This window comes from Ictidomys tridecemlineatus, chromosome 13 (assembly GCF_052094955.1).
Source record: "Ictidomys tridecemlineatus isolate mIctTri1 chromosome 13, mIctTri1.hap1, whole genome shotgun sequence".
Lineage (NCBI taxonomy): Eukaryota > Metazoa > Chordata > Mammalia > Rodentia > Sciuridae > Ictidomys > Ictidomys tridecemlineatus.
Genome location: NC_135489.1, coordinates 24,704,297 through 24,718,795, shown reverse-complemented (window position 1 = coordinate 24,718,795; position 14,499 = coordinate 24,704,297). Strand labels below are relative to the sequence as shown.

Below are 14,499 nucleotides of genomic sequence, written 5' to 3'. Positions count from 1 at the left end.
GGAAGGGTTTGACAAGCTGTCATGTGCATTTGTCTAGGAGTGTCCGTAGCTGCCATTTGCTTCTCCACTGACACAAACCATGGGAGGAGGAGGGCAGGGGTTGGGGGCTTGGTGGGCACAGAGGACGAATCTACCTACGCTTGACTTGGCTTTCCAGTTTGCCCAGTGCTCACACAACTCACCCCATCTGCCCTGACCGGGGGCTGTTGTCTTTACCAGCACAGCAGACTGTCCTCATGGTCTTCATGTTGCAGACGAGGAAACCGGGTCTCTGTGGTTAGCGACTTGTCCAAGTCACAAATAGAAAGTCAAGCAGGGATCTGAACCCTGGTCCTCAGACTTCAAAGTCTGCCCATCTGACACCGTCATGATGGTTTTGAACCTTTCAGAGCATCTTTGTGTTCTACCTTGACACATCCTGCCATGGACCTAGTTAGATCCAACTGCTTTCTTTCCCAGGGGGCAAGAGGGATGAAGGATGGGAGGCGGTTACCATGGCGATGGTATGTAGAGTGGGGCCAGTTGGGGATGATTTCATGGAGGAGGTGAATTTGGAAGTCAGTCTGGTTTTGTGGGGTAAGAGGTTTTGGAGCTGGGGCAGTGGCCCAAAAGGGATTAAGGGGAAGCTGCATGGGGCGAGGGACAGAGCAGACCAAAGAGCTTTGGCTGGTCATCCTGCCGGAGCAAGAGCTTTTCAGTAGTTATTGACCTCTGGTTCCCCGCCTGCTCTGTGCTAGGTTCCTGGGCTTCAACAGGGCCCAGCCCCTGCCTCCAAAAGCCCACTGTCTAGTGCGAGAGGTGCACTTTTAACTGTTCAATTCAATGTGAGCCCAGTGGTCGAGGAAAGCCCCCGGGTCTTACAGCAGTGTGATGTGGGGCACCTGCAATCACAGAGGGCTTCCTGAAGGAGACCACTCAGGAGCTGAATCTTAATGGAGGAGAAGGAACTAGCCAGGGGCAGGACATTCTGGGAGAAGGCTCAGCCTGCCTGACTTTGAGAAGGAACCGCATGCAGTGAGGTCAAATGCAAGGGCGGCCAGGCCAACAGCCTCAGAGCAGAGGAGCGGCGTGAGCTTGGCCCTGGGTCCTGAGCAGAGCAGAGATGTGCAGCCAGGGATCAGAGAGGAGCGTGACCAGGAGCCGGGCAGCCGCTGGGCTGATGAGATTCCAGATGGTGTCCAGGATTCAGGGACGGAGGCCCTGGCTGTACACCTAGGGATGGGCCAAAGGCATGTGGCACATATGTGTGTGGAGTCAAGTCTGCGTGATTGCTTAGATTTGGGGGACGAGGGAGGTGCCCCGGAGATGCCCAGGTTTCAGGCCTCACCGACTGGGCGGATGGCAACCGAGGTGGGACCTCTGGTTGCCGGAGGGGGTCTGCCAATGGGGGGTGAGAAGGAAGATGGTGGAGAGGGCGCTGTCTTGGGCTTGGATCGGGCATCACACAATGCAACACACTTGGGAGAAGCCCCAGGAAGAAGAGTAGGCAGGAGCCAGGGTGCCCAGAGAGGGGAGCTGCCTGCCACACAGTGTGACAGGAGGGGGCTACTGGGACAGTAAGAGCAGACCTCTTCCTCCCATTGTCAGAGAATCCTTTGTCACACAGCCGGGCGCTCAGGGGAGCCTGGTGGGGGGGATGCTGTGTCATGCCGGAGGCCCAGCTGGCAGGATCTGGCGACAGTGAGAGCCAGCCTCAGCTGCATGCACTGGAGTGAGTCCGGGCAGCAGCATTTTAGGTTTTCGACGTCCACAGGGAGCCGGGCCTTGCCTTGCCTTTGTAGCGTGAGTCCAGGGTGGGAGACGGCAGCGTCTTCCAGGAGAGGCGTAGTCGGGAGACAAGCCATGGGCATCCAGCGCCACTAAAAAGCCATCCCAGGCTGGGCCGAGAGAAGACTGCAAATGAAGCAGGAGAGCGCAGCGGACACTCTGCTCTGGCTGCCCACATGGCCGGGGCTGCCCATAGGCCTGGCCAGTGTTTTCATGTTGGAATTCCCAGGACCTAAAACAGTGCCCGGCACACATTGGGTGCTCAGCGTCCCCGCATGTGCCCCGGGTGAGTTGTCTGGGGCTGGGGTCCACCAGGGAAGGCTTCCCAGAACGGGCTCAGGGGGTGTCTCTGACCCCAACCTGGAGAGATCAGGAGCTTCCCAACCGCAGAGCCTGGAAATGCGCAGGAGTGCAGCCAGCGCCTTCCGAGGAGGAGCCCGGCTCACAGCTGAAGGGGAAGCCGACCCTCCAAAGGCCAGTGGAGAGCAAGTTCGGCCAAGCCTGGGGCAGGGGGGATGTTGGGGGCGACGACTGGTCTCAGAACCCCCAGGGGCTGAGTTCTGACAGTCCCCTCCAGGACTGGAACGAAGACCAGGAATTGGAATGAAGATCCTTTGCCTCAAAAGGGCACGGAGCCGGTTCCTGTGCCTGGAGGAAGCTTCAGCTGGACGTCTGACCGTTGGCATGAGTGCCCTGGGCGGATTCCCATGGCCCCTGGCCCCCAGACCATGTCTGCTGTGACTTCCCCGTGTCTTCAGGTCCCACGGTTTCAACTTGGGAGATGTCATGGAGGCCACTGGAAGGCAGCACCCTCCCCCTTACCTGAGCCTCAGCCTCTTCCCGGGTCCTGTCCCCAGGGGCCCCACAGCCGCAGTGAGTCGCGGCTTCTGGTCCTCTCGCCATCCTTCTGTTGCTGCTAGTCGGGCCTCAGTTTGTCAAGCTAAGATTGAGAACCGGCCCATTTCTGTCCCCACTAGTCAGCAGAGGGAGCTTGGGAAGACAGACGGCTGCGGCCCAGGCGCTCTCTAGGATGTCCTGAGCAGCTTTGGCCTCGGGCTCTTCACGTGGTCCCAGACGAGCGGTGGCAGCAGACGTGGATTCCTTCTTCCAGCATCCAGAACACATTTCAGCATATAAGTCAGTGGCCCGGGACTCCTGTGCACCAGCTGACATTCAGGGAGTGTCTACTATGTGCCTGGTTCAGTGCAGAGCACTCTGTGTGGCTCGCTCAATGGAAGTAACATCTGGAGGGGAGACAGAGGGGCAGACACGTGGAAACGCCTATCTGCGGTGGCGACAGTTGAACCTAAAAGTTATTCAGAAAGAATGTGTGTGGTTCATTCAGGGCGGGGTGGGGGTGGGGGAGCTGCTGTATGGCCCAGCTGCTTCCTTATAGGGCCTTCCCTTGGGATAGGCAAGATCCTGATGTCATCGCCAGCTGGGAACCCGCAGGCCTTTGCCGTACACTTGGGGCATTTGCTGAGATATAAGTTGATATTGTGAGATCAAGAAAGCAATCTGCGATGGAACTCGCATTGGTCTGCCCCGACCCCAGACGCTGGTCACTGTCAAGTGGTTTTGGAGCATGCAGTGGACCTGTCCCTCAGTGGCCGTCTGCAGTGTCCTGAGCTTTCTCAGGAAGCAGGAAGGCTTTCTGCTTCTGCACCTCTCTGCATCGGCCGGCGGGTTGGGTCTGAGTGGCTCACACGTTCACCAGGTGCCTGCGCAGCCGGGTGGCATCAGCCGCCTGCTATCTGGACGCGCTCTGCCACTTCCTGCGGGACCCTGTCCTGATGGGGGCGGGTGGTGCGGGTCAGGGGTTCCGGAAAGGCACTCAGTCTCCCCTTTTCCTCCTCTGTCCACATTCTCCTGGTTTTGCCTTGATCCTTTGAGCCTAAGCCTCTTACCCGGTCAGCGTTTGGTTCAGGTCAGCGCATCTGCCGGGCTCGCTCCGTAAACAAGGTGAGATGAGTGGCACCAGCCGGGCAGGATCCCCGTCGCGCCTTCCCATCTCGGCTGGGAACAGAGGAGCCTCGCGTTAGTGCCATGTGGTCAGTGCTGGGAGAGGGGGTGAGCAACCAGGAGGGGCTGTACTTTAAAAAGTATTAATCCAGTGCACAGTGGATGTTGGGGTGCAGGTGTAGACGGAGACTTCCCTGGGAAATGGGCTCGGGGCCACAGGGTCATGGGAGTGTGTGTGTGTGAGCCACCCTGATACTCCAGAGGGTCAGTTACGCTGCAGGGTGCACATGGGGCTGGTGGCTAGGGGCTGGTGCCCAAGAGGTCAGCATCTGCTCCTGCTTTACACAGGGGGCTAGCGAGGAAGCATCCCCTGTGGGGACAGGCACTCAGTTCAGACATGGCTCAGTTTACAGCCACAAGACTCTATCTTCTGTATCCTGTGATCCCAGTTGTGGGGTTAGGGTGGAAGTAAGGAAAGATTCAAACCCCTGGCTTGTGGGATGTCACTGGCTAAAGGTAAAAGATCACCGGACTAATGGTGGCTTTAAAAACAGGGTATTTGAACTCATAGCCAGGAGTCTAAAGGGGGGTCCTGGGGTGGCTTACTTCAGTGGATCACTGAAAACGCCAGGACTCGTCCTAACCTTCTAGGCTACCATCCACAGCCTCTTGGCTTTGTCCTCAAGTCTGTCTCCTGTGGTCATAGCAGGGCTGCCATTGCTCCAGTCATCGTATTCTCATGTAACTCTCCAAACTCAGGCAGGAAGGCGAGTTTCTCCTTAGGTGTCTTAATTTTTCAGGGAGAGAAACCTTTCTAGAATCCTCCTGCTAGGATTTCCTTCAAGTCCCATTCAAGTCTCCACTTGGCCACCACGAAGCCCAGGTGGAGAACCCGGGACAGAACCATCCAGAGGGCGGGAGGACGTGTGGCTGGCGGCCTGGGCAGCAGGAGCGGAGACAGCAGTCCCCTTGGCAGGCGGCTGTGGCACTGAGAGGAGCTGCTCTACAGTGGCTGGGGTACCTGCAGGCTGGGGAAGGTGTGTGGGGGGGGTGCCACCGTTCCTCCCTGAACCACCCCCACCATGTGCATATGCAGGAGCAGCCCAGGGCTGCTGGTCAGGCAGCCTCACTCCTTCCCTGGACAGTTCATTAGGGCAGAAATCACCCCACCTGTGCCGGGCTGTGCTGGGTCTCGGGGGGGGGGGGCAGGTGTAGGGACAGGGTGGCCAGTGAGGTGCCGGCCATGCATTTTCTTCCGCTGGGTACGACACAGGAGGCTGACCGTGGCAGCAGGAGGCACAGGGAGGTGGCCTCGGGCACGGCACACTGGAGGCCCAGGCGGAGCCACAGGCCTGTGTCTTTGGTGACCTCCTGTCTCTGTTGCCCCTGGACCAGGGGAGGACAAGGTGGGAGGAGGGCAGGCTGGCCCCGGGATACAGACTGAACCGGTCCCTGGGCACAGAGGGGATAGACCCCACCTCCAGCAGCCCTGCTCCGGGCGTCCCCACGGGCCTCATGGTTTTATTTACCTGGTTAGAGGCAGGTTGCTCAAGGGGCCTGGAGAGATCTGGACTGCGGAGCCGTGGTGAGCCTTTCCGAGTCCCCGGCTTCCAGGGGCCTGCTGACCTCTGCAGCTCCAAGAGCCCCAGCCTCTGTCCTGGCTCTCGGCCTCTGGGGAAGGGGCCCTGGGGTTGGGTGGGCTGGGACCCCTCCTGCCTGCTGCCCACCGGGGAGCGGAGTGTCCACTGCTGTACCGAGCCCGCGTCTCCTCCCGGCCGGCTGTTGTCAGGGTCACTGGGGCCATGGCTCCTGTGTTCCTGGGATGGTGGGGGTGGGCGGTCTGCAGGCTGATGCACTAATTCCCATGGAGACCTGCAGGAAGAAGACCAGGGACGCACCCAGGTCACCTGCTGACAGGCCAGGGGACCCGCCTTTCTGAGCCTCTGATCCTCTGGAGAGAAGTGAGTTGTGTCCAGCTTCAGGGAGACCCCTGGCCCTCAAGAGCTGGCTCCGTGGCTGGTGTCCAACATGTGTCCAGTGGCCCAAGGGGGGCACAGGGACAGAATGGGCCTCACCTCGTGTGTTGGCCCTCGACAGGTGGCAGATCTGGGCAGGAGCAGGACCGAGCCATGGCCCCCGCCAGGCTCTCCTCTCTGCAGTTCCATGCTGGCACTGCCAAGAGACCTGCCGCCCCCCCCCCCCCCCCCCCGCAATCTGGGAGATGGAAGATTCTGGAAATTTGACCTCATCCCAGATCCAGCAGCTGGGAGGGACCTGAGGCTCTTGCCTCCTTCAAGATCTTCTCGGTGGCCTCTGGGGGACCGGGGGCTCTCTGCCTCACAGCCCAGGCCTGACCTGACGACAGGTTCTTAGATGGAGGTGCCTCGGAGCCACACGACCGCGTGTCCCACCTCTTCCAGGGCCACTGAGTATTCAGAGCCTCAGGTCTTGACTTTGAGTGCTGCTGTCTCTGGGTTTCTCTTGAGGCCTTCAGAACCTACCCTGGACCCCTGGACTCCCTTCTCTGCATCTCTTACCAGCGTTCCTCCCCACAGGGAACTCTGTGCTTGAGGTGTGGCCTGGGAAGTACAGGAAACAGGCCACTGTCACCTTCCTCCATTGGAGCATATGCTTCAGTTAATGTGGCCCTCGACTTACCTTTTCCAGGAGCAGCTTCTGGGTGAGAGCTACCCCTTCTTTTACCTCCTGCCGTAACAGTCTGTGGCACAGACGTTTCCCCAGCCTGGCTCTCCCCGGCCCTGATGAGCAGCCTAGGCCACCTCTGCCCAGACCCTTGAGTGGTCCAGGAAGCTGGGCGTCAGGGTGTGCGGAGGCAGTGAAGTTCTGGAGGGCTGGTTCATTGGGCCGGATCAAGAAGGTGCCCACTCCTGAGGGCCGGTGGCGGTCAGGACCTGGCCCCTGTGCGGGGACCGCTGCTGTTTCCTTGGCCTCTCGGCCTCTGGGGTCAGTTATCTTTGCCCAAGAAGCAGAGCTAAGGTTTGGCTTCTCACCTTTGCTCAGTTTGCAGGGACCCTGCAGCGACGTGCAGGTGCTGGTGGCTTCCCTGGGCAATGGAGGGAACGACTTTTCAACTGAAGGCCCTCTCGTGGTGTTTAGGAAGCGTCTGGAGTGTGTGTGAGAGACACAGGGCTCAGCTTGGGGACGAGGGACAAAGGAAAGGAAGACGCATTCCTGTTCTCAGGAGGCTTCAGCCAGTGGGGACAGGGAGCCCTGTAAGTGGACAGCGGGGACGAGGAGCCCTGTACGTGGACAGTGGGGACAGGGAGCCCTGTACGTGGACGGCGGGGACGGGGAGCCCTGTAGGTGGACAGTGGGATGAGGAGCCCTGTACGTGGACAGTAAGGAGCACGGGCCACGGGAGCCTGGCTCAGGCTTCCTCTCTGCAGAGGAGGTGGGCAGGGACCCGGCCCTCCGCCGGCCACTCCTGGAAGTGTGCGGGTCTGGAGCTCGTCTGTCTCTGAGCATCCAGCCTGAGGCGGTCACTCCTGAGCCACCTGTTGGTCTTGTCTGACTTTAGCTGCCTGGACACCTTCTGGCCATGGGAGTGGGGGACATGGCTGGCCCTCGCCTTTCGTTGCCTCAGCGACATCTGGCCTGGACGGGGCCTCAGCCGACCATTGGAAGGAGGAGCAAGAGGGGGCCCGTGTCAGCCAGGGAGGGCCGTGGAGGTCCGAGGCCTGAGAGATGGGACCCTCGGGGCCTCTACAACCCACTGAGCCTTGGAAGTTCCAACCGTGTCCCTGCTGCGGAGGGCGAGGGGACTCAGGCGGGTCATGAACCCCAGTCACAGCTGCTGATGAGGGTGGCCTGTGACCAGGGCCAGGCCTGCTGGTGACCTTCCCTGGGATCTGTGAACTAGCCCTGAGAGAAAGCCCCTTCCCTTCCTGAAGATGGAGACCTGGTCACGTCCAGTCCCAGGGGGAGGGAGCCCCTGTGGGGACACTGTGGGGACAGAGTGCATGCCGGCATTTGAAGAGCACTGGACTCACAGAACCACAGCCTGCCGCTCTTGTCGTCTTCGGGTTTGGTGTTGGCGTGGGCCGCGGTCTGCAGGCTGCCCTGGTGAAGCCCCAGAGTGGCCTGGTCAGTGGTGTGTGCAGCAGACACTGTTTCTTCAGGATCCTGGGGGCTGGAAGGCGTCACATCAAGGTGCTACCCCGGGGGTTTCTGGTGAGGGCTCCTTTCTGGGTACAGAGGGCTGCTGCTTGCTGTCTGTGCCCAGGGAAGGGAGGCCGCTCCCCACAGGGGCACCAGCTCCCTGAGCCCCACACCCATTATTATGTCCTTAAAGTCCCTGTCTCCACGTGCATTAACAACGGGACTGGGGACTCCGACATGTGGTTGGAGGGGCCGTGATTCAGTCTGTGACAGTCTCCCTTTCTGTGCCTAAAGAATGTCATCCATGCTGCTAAGGGGGACATAGGGTGATCTTCAGTTGATGATTTAGGAACGTGCAAAAAAAAATTAAAGCCATGTATTTGTTTAAATGTGCATTAAAGAAAAAACCCGCGGCCAGTCCATGGTGACCTTCCCTGGGATTTGTGATTTCGTCATCGCTTAGCGGGGAAGCTGAGTCTAATAAAGAGTTAATACACAGCTGATGGTGATATCACAACTGACCCACAGGGGTGGCGGGACACGCCTAGGTCGTGAGCTGTGGGGACTGCCATGCGCCAGCCGCCTTGGCTGGGTTGATGTCACTTGGCACAGGGAGAGTTTTGAACCAGACCTGTCCCATTTTACCCCGTGGCTATTTCTTTTTACAGAGAAAGAAAAGTGGTTCCTAAATATTTATTTATGTCAGAGTTTCATACATAGGATTGTGAGTACGATTGAATTCAGACACTGACCATTACCTAAAGACCACTTTGGTGAATAGTTTTGTAAAGAATCCTTCTATGTAGGGTCCAGTGTGGTTTCAAGGCGCCTGCTTTGCCAATGGAGGTTTCCAAATAGCAGCTTCTTGTCTGGGAGTTTGATCATCGGAACTTTCTCAGCTGGCACCTGAGTATCTGTTGGCACCTGAGGGGTATCTTCAGCTCGGTGACAGTTGATAGGTTTGATCATCAGAATGTTGGTCTTAGCATCAAACACGCTGCCATAGTCAGTGTTTTGATCCATCCTCCAAACCATAATAAGCTCACTCATCCACAAGTCAACCACGGGATGTGCTGAGAGCAGACTCACCCTGGCGACCAAGACCTGCCGCGTGAGGGAGAACTGCTGTGATGCGGGACTCGACATTTCTGAATGTCCTCTTCCGTCTTCCGAGGGAGGGTGACCACGTTTTCTGAATTAAAATCAGGGTACGTATTTGAGTATTTGAACTCAGATCTTCTCCCAACCGTAGGCTGTTACCCAGCTTGGACTCCGGGGTCCCAGTCTCAGATTGGTTGCTGTTGCTCAAACAAATTTAAAAAAATTTAAAATAAAAATATTAGCCCAATCTCATCGTCCTGAGACCGTCTTTCCTCTTCTTGCCATTATTCCCTAAATAATACAGCGACTATTACCTTGCAGTAGGTACCATAAGTAATCTGGAGATTATTTCAAGTACACGGGCGGGTGTACGTGGGTCACATGCAAATACGGGACCATTTATATGACACTTCAGTCTCTGTGGGTTCTGGAAGCCCCTGGGGGTCCTGGAACCAATGAATCCCGATAACTAGTCCCCCACGAACACCACGGCCTGTCATGGTTTTCTAACTTCATTTTAGCCACAAAATTCTTCAGATGTTTTCGTTTTATCTTTGATAGTAAAATAAAAAATAAAAAATAAGATACAGTACTTAAGTAAATACAGGACTTAAAATATAGTCCTTATCATGAATATTATTCCAAGAACTTTAAAACCTAACTAATCTAATCTTTGAAAAAAGAAATCACGGAATAACTGGTGGTATCATCATTCACATTTTAGGGAGAAAACAAAGGCAGAGTTTACAGAGAGGTTAAGTAACTTACCTAGGTCACACAGCTAATGTGTGGCAAAGCCAAAATTCAAGTTTAACGGTCTGGTTCCAAAGTCCACATTCTTATCGATGTCCCCTGCTGCCCCTCCTTAGTGGCCTGAGGTGAAGTGAGGTGGCCTTGGCCAGCATCTTCCCCCTCCTCCTGTGCCTTCTCTGGGGGCTTCAGGGCTATAGGGGACAAGCCCTGGAGGCAGTAAGTTCTGGCAAAGAAGCCCTGTCTTAGCCTGTGTTCTTGCTGTCACAGGATGCCACAGCCTGGGTCATTTATGATGATAGACATTCATTTGGCTCACGGTTCTGGAGGCCGGGAAGTCCAAGAAGGCATCTGGCGAGGGCCTTCATGCTGCATCCTAATGTGGCGGAGGGCACCACCTGGGCAAGAGAGCGGGAGAGCTTGACCTTGGAGACTCTACCCATTACAGTCAGCGTGGATCCCGTGAGGGCGCAGCCTGTGTGGCCTGAACTCCCAGCACTGTTGCAGTGGGGAGCAGGTTTCCGACACGTGCAGACCCTAGCAAGCTCCCAGGCTTAGAGGGGGCATGGGTTGGTTTTGTTTCCTGCAGGAGGAATCCATCCTGGGTATTGGGCAGGCCTAGAACGGGAGAGTGCTATCTTCTGGGAATGAGGACATCAGACAAATAGTTCTTATGCCCAATAAAAATGACTAAGGTCCACATGGCTTAACAGTACTGGGAGAAAGGCATATCTCAATTAACTGCAAAGCCCCCAGCAATCTTGAAACCAATCAGTCTATCTGCAGCCAGTTCCCTGGGCACTGGGATATTCCCAGAACAGCAACAGAATAATGCAAGGGGGACTTCACACCCTGGATGTCACTTTCCCAGCTCCCTCCTACCGACAGCCCTAAGTCATCCTGGGGGGAGTTAAGAGATGGAGGGGGCGTGGGCCTCCCTGGCTGCAGAAGGGCCCTTGAAGTCCTCCCTAGACGCAGGATAAGGTCTTGACTGGGCTCCTTCCCCGGGATGGGGAGTCTGCAGGGAGGAAGTACAGTCTCTCCTGCCCCCTGGGGCAGACAGAGGAGGTGAGGGGAACCCCTGTGTCTTACTGCCAATGGGAGGTTGGCCTTGAACTCAGTAGCGGTCTGAAGGTGGCTTTTGTGTCCATCTCTGGGGATCTTGGGGGCAAGTTTATTCTTTGGTGTTTTAGCTGTTCTCAAGGACACTGTCTGTTCCCCTGGTGATTTCAGAGGCTTCCTGATTCCCAGGGACCCTCATTGCCCATGGCTCCCTGTCCTGTCTGCTCCCTGTCCTCCTGCTCAGAGAGTTGGGCTGCCCTGCTTTTCTCCCAGGTTGGCTGTGCCTGCTGCACTGGGGCTTGGGACCCTGGGGTTGGGAGGGTGGGTTCTTCCTAGATGCTCCCCTCCTGCTGGAGGCCACCAGCCCTGCCCCGCCCCCAGATGAAGGACTCTTCTGACACCAGGTGTTCCTGCTCATCCTCAGCTGGACTAGGAAAAGGCCTTTTTGTTTTTGTACCAGGGATTGAACTCAGGGGCACTCGACCACTGAGCCACATCCCCAGCCCTATTTTGTACTTTATTTAGAGATAGGGTCTCCCTGAGTTGCTTAGTGCCTCACTTTTGCTGAGGCTGGCTCTGAACTCCTGATCCTCCTTCCTCAGCCTCGGGAGCTGCGGGGATTCCAGGTGTGCACCACTGCGCCCGGAAGAGGAAGGAAAGGGCTTTTAGAGTCTTCTTTGGCCGTTTTGGGGCCACTCTTGGGATCGTCCTGTTACAGGTCTTCCTTGATCTCAAGAGCCAGCTTTTCTGAAGTGTGCTCCCAGCAACCACTCGGCCATGCTCCTGCTGGTCTCAGGCAGGACTGGAGCTGGTCATTGGTGTCCCCCGAGGCCAGGCGGCCACTCTGCTGTGAAGGGAGCTCCTGTGGAAGCAGGTGGTGTCCGTTCTTTCTTTCTGACACTCTCCTTCCATGTGGAATGCGGGCGGGACCCTGGCAGGCTGGGGTGGGTGGGTGCCCTGTGTGGCCGAGGGCCTGCTGGGCCAGGGGCAGGTGGGATGTACTTTGGTGCCACAGGTCCTGGGACAGCCCCATGAGCTGGGGACAGCCGCCCTAGATGAAAGGCTCTTCTAGGCCTTGACTGAGGTCCCCCAAACCTGGCTGTCCTGTAGCTTTTCCGGGGAGCACATTTGACCCCATGAGCCTAACAGTTAACTGTTGAAGGAGAAGCAGGCACTTGGGTGAGACTGACGCTGTTTAGTTTGGGCGGCTCTTTTGAAAAACAGAAAAGTTTGGTTCACGTGGAAGCAGCCTCCTTAGAGTATGTGGCAGCGTAGGTGGGATTCCGACAACTAGGATGTCACCTCCACATCCAAGTACATTTCAAGGCAAGAGTCGTCCCCCTCACCGAGGACTTTTGGTTTTGGCGGATTGCATGACGCTCCCCTTTTGTGGCATCTGGCTGCTGAGTCATGTTGAGTACCTTTGTGTCCTTAATTAGCCTGGGTCTTGATTTGCTTCCTGTCCTGGTGATCGCCCATGTCACCGTCTGCGTGCCTCTGAGTGATGTTTCCTGCAGGTGACAAGCCCCGCAGCTCCTTGAGGTGTCGAGGTGACCTCGGTGACCTTCTGGGGGAGGGCGCCTAGTTTTAGGTTGTGCACCCAGCTGTCGGGACTCTCCCTGCTCCGCCCCTGCAGGAAACAGCTGAGGAGTCGCAGGATGGCTGCACCCTGAAGTCACCCCAGCTGCCACGCGCAGGCTGTCGCTTCTGAGTCCTCCCAGCGCTCTCCTGCCCCGCGGGTGGATAGGCAGGTGTTTTCATTTCCCTTAACCAAGGTCCCTGGAGTGACTGACAGTCTCACGGGGGACTTAACAGCTGGCACCAGGACCCCAGGACACATCCTTTGATTCTCAAGATGTTCTTTCTGCCACAATAGAGTCCATCCCAGGAGCCAGGGGCGGCCCTCTGTGCTTTAGTATGGGGACAACAATAGTTCTAGGCCACTATGACGTTCAAATGAGCTGTTTCCTGCTTAGGACAGTGGCTGACACCTGGCCCACCACACACGTGAGCTCTCAGAAGTGCAGTAGAGCCACTCCCTCCTGTTGTGTGCCAGACATGGGGGCGGGAGGGGGACAGATGGCCCATGTGGCTTGGGCCCCATCCTGAAATACAGGTAAAACCTGTGCACAGGTGACCGTCATAGCTGGCGTGGCTGTCCTGCACTGGGCATCTCAAGGCCCATCCTCCTGGGGTGGAAACTCTGCCTTCAGCAAGGTTGGTTGACCAGAAGGCCAAGGGCAGACATGAGGCTGCTTCTAAAGCTGAATTAATGATAGTTTGCGGCCACCGTGTCCTTCGGTCAGGGATCTTGGCTGGGAGGGCAGGGAGACTCCTCGGTGGGAGGGGTAGTCTCGAGGAAGTCGGGGGGAGATGGGCAAGGGGGACAAACTTGGCCTGGCCTGTTTGAGGAGCCCAGGAGGCCACTGGGCCGGGCAGCCATGTGCTGGGGAGAGCTCAGGCCAACGTCTGGGGCCACAGAGACCAGGTCTCCTAGGGCCATGAGGGGGCCGATGAGGACTTGGAGGGGCCACATGGTAAAGAAAGATGCCCTTGGAGGATGCAAACAGCAGGACCGAGATGGTGGGGCTTGGCTGTCCCTGGGGAAGAAGGAGATTCAGCTGTCCCCACCCAGGGCGGGTCCCCAAGCCTCCAGCATGGCTTGCAGTTCTGGCTTATCCAGGAGCCTCAGCCTCATACTCCCCCTGCACATTCTGGGACATTCTAGAGATCCCAGGGCTGACTGACCCCCTGCCCTGTGTTAGGACCCCGTGCCTCCATCCCATCTCACGTGGGGCTGCCGGGGGTTCCGTCCTGGCTGAGTGCCCTCCTCCCTTGGTTCATTTTTGCACCCCACGTAGTGAGCCGTGCATAGTAGGACTCCCCAGAGTTGGTATCAAAGTGGCTGGAGGTAAGATCTGAAATAGGTCCTGGGACTGGCCAGCACCTTCGGGGAGGCCTTCAGAGGGGGCGGAGTCGAGATCTGCATGGCTAAGGTGGGTCCGTGGTGCGTGGGCATTGCCCTCATTTGGGGACGTGTCCTTACTTGGAGTCACGTTCCATTGCTGTTGAATCCAAGCCAAAGAGCCAGGGTGCACATGCGGGAGGGGCTGGTTCCAGCCACTGCTTGCTGAGATGTCCCTCCCACATTTGGGTCAGCCACCCCATTCGACATCTGCATGCAGAGGTGACAGCTAGGACAGCACCTGCTGCCTCTGGGGCCAGGCTGTTCCTTGAGGTTCTCTCCCAGGAGATGGGGCTGCCAGTTCTTTGTCTCAACCAGAATGTAGTGAAAGGGTTAATACTCAGCCCCTTCATTCAGTAGGTATTTTCGAGTGGCAACTATGTCCTAGGCTTTTTATCTAGGAGTTGGGGATTTATCAAGTGAAAAGAGACAAAAATTCTCGTGGTCTAGTGTTACACCAGGAGAAGTAGGTAGCTCAGGAAATACCTCCAGAATCTTCTCATAATGACTCCTAGAGTCCACCTAGGCAATGGCTTAAGGGTCTTTAGCTTCATGACAGAGAGGCAGGAGCCCAAGCAGTGGGTGGTGGGTGTCCGGTACTCTCCTCATGGGCAGAAGCTAGGGAAAAATGAAATTCTGCTTGAAAAGTTGAGCTTGTAAGTTGCTGTGTAAGTTGAAAGTGTTTATTATATTGGACTCACTTACCTATGACTGGCCTTTTAATAAAGCAACAAGAGTTACTGAGTCTGCTCTTTGTGTGGGAACATGGTGCT

At 56.9% G+C, this 14,499-nt stretch overlaps 1 protein-coding gene across 8 annotated transcripts in view; it reads left to right on the top strand.

Annotated features, from left to right (window-relative positions):
• The window catches only part of Ctif (cap binding complex dependent translation initiation factor), a 265,733-nt gene that overhangs the window by 5,141 nt on the left and 246,093 nt on the right, over positions 1-14,499 (top strand). Inside the window, exon 1 of one of the 8 annotated variants that reach the window (XM_078030061.1) lies at positions 3,714-3,818. The exons of the other annotated variants lie outside the window; for them this stretch is intronic. The gene's annotated coding sequence lies outside the window, so the exon portion shown is untranslated. Of the gene's footprint in view, positions 1-3,713; positions 3,819-14,499 lie in introns of those variants that run through there. 8 annotated transcript variants of the gene reach the window in all.